The sequence below is a fragment of the Triticum aestivum genome, chromosome 2A, assembly GCF_018294505.1.
Source record: "Triticum aestivum cultivar Chinese Spring chromosome 2A, IWGSC CS RefSeq v2.1, whole genome shotgun sequence".
In the NCBI taxonomy this organism is placed as follows: Eukaryota; Viridiplantae; Streptophyta; class Magnoliopsida; order Poales; family Poaceae; genus Triticum; species Triticum aestivum.
This window is the reverse complement of record NC_057797.1, coordinates 476,257,400-476,263,105: the sequence shown is the minus strand read 5'-3', so window position 1 is coordinate 476,263,105 and position 5,706 is coordinate 476,257,400. Positions and strand designations below refer to the sequence as shown.

Below are 5,706 nucleotides of genomic sequence, written 5' to 3'. Positions count from 1 at the left end.
GAAACCTCCCCCTCCCGTCGCCCATATCAACACAGTCCCCTTCCTCGTCTCGTAGGATCCCTACCTTGAGGAGATCGATCATGGCCTGCCCTCCCTCCTGAACCTCGTAGCTCACCCCGCCGATTCATTGAGGTCGAGGGCACAAGGGGCATGTCTTGTTCACCAACTGGGACGGAAAGCAGATCAGTCCCCACCCCTGATTCATAGACACACAAGGTAAATACTAGTACGACTTGAGGATTTTGCCTCCTCCCCGCTTGGTTCAGATCTGTCCCTTCTATGCTTTCTAATTACTCTTCTCTTATGTGAATTTGATAGTGCACACCAAGTGTTTGATAGCTGTCCTCTGTTACTAGTTTAGAATATTGGGAGCCTTCAGATAGAGGGGGTTGTTTCTGATTCTTCTTCTATAAGGTTACACCTTCCCTACTTGATTGATATTAGCCTTTTAGGTTTTATTCATTATAGTGCCCTGACGCCTGTTTGTTTTGGTGTTCGTAGGTTTACTAAACATAAGAGGTGGCTTAAATCTAGTAACTGTTAAGGTTTCAGGTGTGGACGCGTGCAATATTTCAATGTAGTTCTGCACCATTACTACCTTGGTGAGTTCAATCTCTTTATAGACTTTCTTTATGGTACTCCAATTCGGACTATCCTATTCTAGTTGGGTAGTACAATTGGGTTAGTTCTTGCCTAACATTTTGTGGTTGAACACCTAGCACAGTTTCTTTCTTTCTTCGTGTGTGTGCAGACGTTTGTGACCTTTTTATTTTCTTATTGCTATCATACTATATTCTGGCTGGGGTGTCATTTGTAAAAAATTAACGATGGAGTGACTAGAAGAAGTGTTATCTTGGTCGTACCTATGGAAAAATTGTAGTAAGTATCTTGTCGACTAGTGGGGCCCTAATAAAATGTTAATTTTATAATGAATATCAGAACATGATCTGTAGCAGCACAACTACAAGTCCAGTCTACAAAACCACACACTTGTTCTGAAAATAAATGTTAGTGAGGAACCATGTGCACGATAGTGAAAACACATGTATACTCTACAACACACTCAGCCTTGGCCCATGGGATCTCCTCATGGTTCCAACCTGAAAATAACATCTCATCAGCCTAGCTATAATGTTTGTGCATGAACGAAACCTCCTTAACACCAAAGGGAATGAACTTGGGCGTCCTTGAGCTTATGATCCTCTTACTATCCGTGGATAGTGTTATACCTGAACATGTGTTCCCCCCTGCAAACACCAAGTTAAGAATCATACCACACAAGTACAAGTTCATCTTCCCTAAGCAATTGAAATAGATCAACAATTAAACTACTAGTATTGAAAGATAACTGCAATTTATTCATAGTAATGTTCCCAGCATAGAAAAGAACTAAAAAGCATGGGGTCATCGAAAGAGCTGCTATATGGAGTTTCATTTTGTTACTTGTTGTTTTTCTTATACACCCGATGAACAAAATAATGGACCCCTTGCAAATTTACATTTCAGAGTAACGGTTTCATGTCTTAGTTCATCGTTTCACTATGAAATAGGAATAGCTTGATGTATTCCTAGTACCTACTCAGTATTGAATGAGTTGCTATTTTGATTTGATAAGGAATAAATGTGGTCAGACTTATTTTTGTTGATTGTAGGGGCAGAAATTACTTCAAAATATGATTGTTTGAGCTGAAATCTGAATTAAACGTCTTCACATCTGTGGGGATGACTGTCATAAGGTCGAGTAGGGCCACAGAATATTGTCTTTTACATAATTTATTTAAACTTTTGCTCATTGTCATGTTGCAGCACATATGTAATGGACAAGAATTTCAGTGCACGACGAAGGGAAATATATTCTGCTGCACATAAGGTATATTTCCATTACCATATACAATATGTTCAAAATATGTTGCTCCAATGGTTATGTATATATTGGTCGTCTTGCTATCAGAATGTTGTTAAAAACAAGAATGTTAGTGCATGTTAGGAGAAAAAACTTCTTTGCAAACAAGCGGTATCCTTTCATGATCACATAATTTTTTTGTTCAGACTATAATGGCTTGTTTTAGTTGTTTATTACTTCTTCTTTGCTATCAGTCTGTTGTCCAGACCACAAAAACAACATAAGGTGCTAATGCATGCTGTAAGAGTGCTCGAAGTGGTTCCCTGAGTTGGATGGATGCCAATAAGCTATCTGTTGTGGTCAAATTCATTTCATATGTCCCCCTGTTTTGTTTCTGTCTTCTCATATGGCAACTTTTAATTTTTCTAACAGGCAGGAACTGAAGTATTCTTGAAGAGCCCGAAAAATCATAACAAGGGTGTAGCTCTAGATACAATGGTAAGTTCTGATCCTAAATTTAAACTTGATTGTCCTGAAATTAGAAATGAATTCTGGGCAGTGCATGTCAATATGGCACTAGTGCAAACTGAAAATTTGGTATGAAGTCGCAAAAACTGCAATACTGCATAAAAAGAAAAGATTGCATGGCCTTCAACCTTTGTACATGACTAATATTTGCCTATATTACTACTTGCATCATGTCAAGGTATTGTGTGTTAATAGTTCATTTTTGTTTTCTTGGTTGTAGACTCAAAAGATAAATGGATGAGTATATGGGAGCGTGGCGATTATACTGCAACGATGGTGTCAATGATCCGATTCATGATGATTATGATGACATATGCATTTAGTTTTAGTTATGTTGTAGGGATGACGTTCCTGTCGGATGTTGTTCCTCAGTTAAGATTGATATTTTTAGTTTAAGTTTTGCTGTCAAGAAAATTGTTAGATTATGCATCACATTTGGATGATGTTCCTCCTGTAATATCCACTATTGTAATCCAACAGTTTTGATCTGATATATTATGATTTGTTCCTCTCGTGAGTATATTGTCTTATTTTTCATTCACTTGAAATATATAATTATCGCCTTTACATGGAGCATTAATTTAATTGCTAGCAATATATATATATAATATTATTATTCACACTATATATGTACCAACACTTAAACGTTGGAAATTCTCCGTTGCCAAGCAATGGGATTTTGATTCATGTACATCAAGCACCAACATATAAAGCTGTTGTAAAAGTCCGTTTTATCTGTTGTTCTCTTGCATTATGCGCTAACAACACTGGATAAGGCTACGCATCCCAAACCGTTGGTAAGGACCCTAGCAACGCATATATGGACATGTAGATACGGAAAAAGGCGTTGCTATAGTGGGGGTCCTGTTGTAGTGATTTAATGCATAATTGACAAAATGGTTTTGTGTCAAAAGTTTTGATCCACCACTTGTGAAAAAGAGAAATTTCTGCTGATTCAGCAGGAAGCGGGTCAATTTTGAACTGCATCTACCTTATAGTTTGCTCTTTATTTTTTACAAAAATCATTTCTAGGTATATAAGTATCTATTTAATCATAAATACATGGTTTGGTGGTGATACATCGAGGTTTGGATGGTGGACGAGCGCCCCAACTCCAGAGCGCGTAAACTCGCATGCCCGCCGCGTGGTCACCGCGTGTGTCGTGGTTTTGTCACGGCAGATGTCCTAGAAACAGGACTTAGTCGTGGAGCCATCGCGACGGGTTAGCTTGAAGGGGTTAAAGCGGACACAACGACACAAGAGAGTTTATACTAGTTCGTCCCCTTCGATGAAGGTAAAAGCCTACGTCTAGTTGTGATGGAATTGATGGGTGTTTCGATGACTAGGGAGCAAACAAGCTTCGCCTATGTCTCGAGTTGTTGTCCGTCCTTGAACCACCGCTGGGTCGTCCCCTTATATACATGGGTGACGCCTGTCGGTTTACAGAGTCCCAACACCGGCTCATAGATGTATCCGGTTTGGTCTCTACTTATTTCTAACTTACAATACAAGTTACATATTGACGCCGGTTTACGGCTACAGGCTCTCAACCGATTATGGGTCTTGAGCCCTCATCTATCTTCATGGGCTTTAACATGCTTAACTACCGATGAAGTTAATCCAGCCCAGATAGGCCGGTTTATGCCCAGTAGTAATATCCCCAACATTAGGCCCCAGATTGATTTGAACAGGTTCATGTCAATCCTTAGCAAAAACTTCATCTTCAACATCTTCTTGTAGTTTGGTGAACCGCCGTGATGTCATCTTCTCTGATTGATGTAAATCGGCGTGACGTCATCTATCATAAAGAAACTATCCGTGATACCTTCTTGTTTAATAGATCCGCGATAATCGAGGCGACAGCTCTGTTTCCAAACTTGCAGATCCTTGATTTTCGCGCCTAACCCATGTCCCTTGCTTTATAAATAGGACCGAAGGGTCATTTCTTTTTCCCCTTCGTGCCCTTCTACTTCATCTTCCTCGCATCGCCCCGTCTTCGGAGCTCCGCCACCGCCGTCGACCTCTGCACCAACCTTGGCCGATGTGTCACCCTGAACGTACCAGAGCACCGCTGCGACCTTCCTCTTCTTCCTTAGCTCCGGTAAGTCTTCTATCCTTTTCATCATAGATCTGTTCTAGAGTTTCCATGTTCTCCAGTGTTCATCGCTTGCTTCTTGTTCATATGATAGATCCTTAGACGAGTCTGTGAATCTTCGCTCTGTGTAGCAATAGTTTTTATCCTCTGTTTTCACTACCCGGCATACTAAGAGCATAGATCTTATCCGTACCTTTGCTTATTGATTTGGTACTGCTCCTTTTGGGCCTTGAATATTTATCTCCTTTATAAACATGTTCTAGATCCAAAGCTGTAGTATAATTCTGTGAAATCTGTTTTTGCGTACTTACTCATCTGTAGTCTTGACTATTCAATGCTTAGATCAGGCGGTTTAACTTTGTAGAAAAAATTGACAAACTGGTATATTCCATTAGTCCCCTTGTTGAACCGCCAGATGTTGGTTACTTCATGAAACTCCGGTTCAGATAGTTCTGCCTCCGGTTTAACAGTGCCCATACCAACGTACCTTGATCAAATGCATTTTTGAACTGGGATCTTCTACCCTGTAGATTTCACCATGGCCAAGCAAGTATATGAGTGCAATTGGGTCCCTTCTCGCGTCAGAGAGGATCAACTGGACGATTTAGTCCTGATTGGCGCCTTGGGCAGCAAAGACACCATCCATTGGAGGGCTCCTGGGAAAGAATGCCCCCCCACACCTCAAGAAGGAGAGGTTGTTGTTTTCGTAGACCACTTAGCCCGGGGCTTTAAACCGCCCGGTTCTAAATTTTACCGGGATGTTTTAGCTGATTTCCAACTCCATCCGCAAGACACTGGCCCCAACTTTGTTACAAATATGTGCCACTTCCAAGTGCTCTGTGAGGTGTTCTTTCAAGAGGAGCCCACAGTGGAATTATTCAGAGATCTTTTCCATCTAAACTGCCGTACTGAGTTTACTGATGGCTCTAATACGGAGTTGGGTGGCATGGCGATTCAAAAAAGGAAAGAGGTCACATACCCCCACGCCAAGCTGCACAGTCACCCCAAGGAGTGGAATCAGACATGGTTCTACTGCAAAGACACCTCCCCTGCTGGTGAGAATCCCTTGCCTGGCTTTCGACCGGAGCGGCTCAGCAATACACATCCTTTTCCTCAAAGATTGACTGCCCAGGAGAGAAGCAAATATGCTCCCCAGCTATCAAAGCTCAGAGCCTTTATGGCCAATGGTTTAACAGGGGTTGACCTTGCTCGCTGTTGGATATCATGGAGCATACCGCCC

At 41.2% G+C, this 5,706-nt stretch overlaps 1 long non-coding RNA gene across 1 annotated transcript; it reads left to right on the top strand.

Moving 5' to 3' along the window:
- Window positions 1–501: 501 nt before the first annotated feature.
- Window positions 502–2,332, top strand: LOC123185424 (uncharacterized). The gene is made up of 3 exons (XR_006493380.1): window positions 502–602; window positions 1,807–1,870; window positions 2,276–2,332. It is a non-coding gene; the product is annotated as an uncharacterized lncRNA (long non-coding RNA).
- Window positions 2,333–5,706: the final 3,374 nt, after the last annotated feature.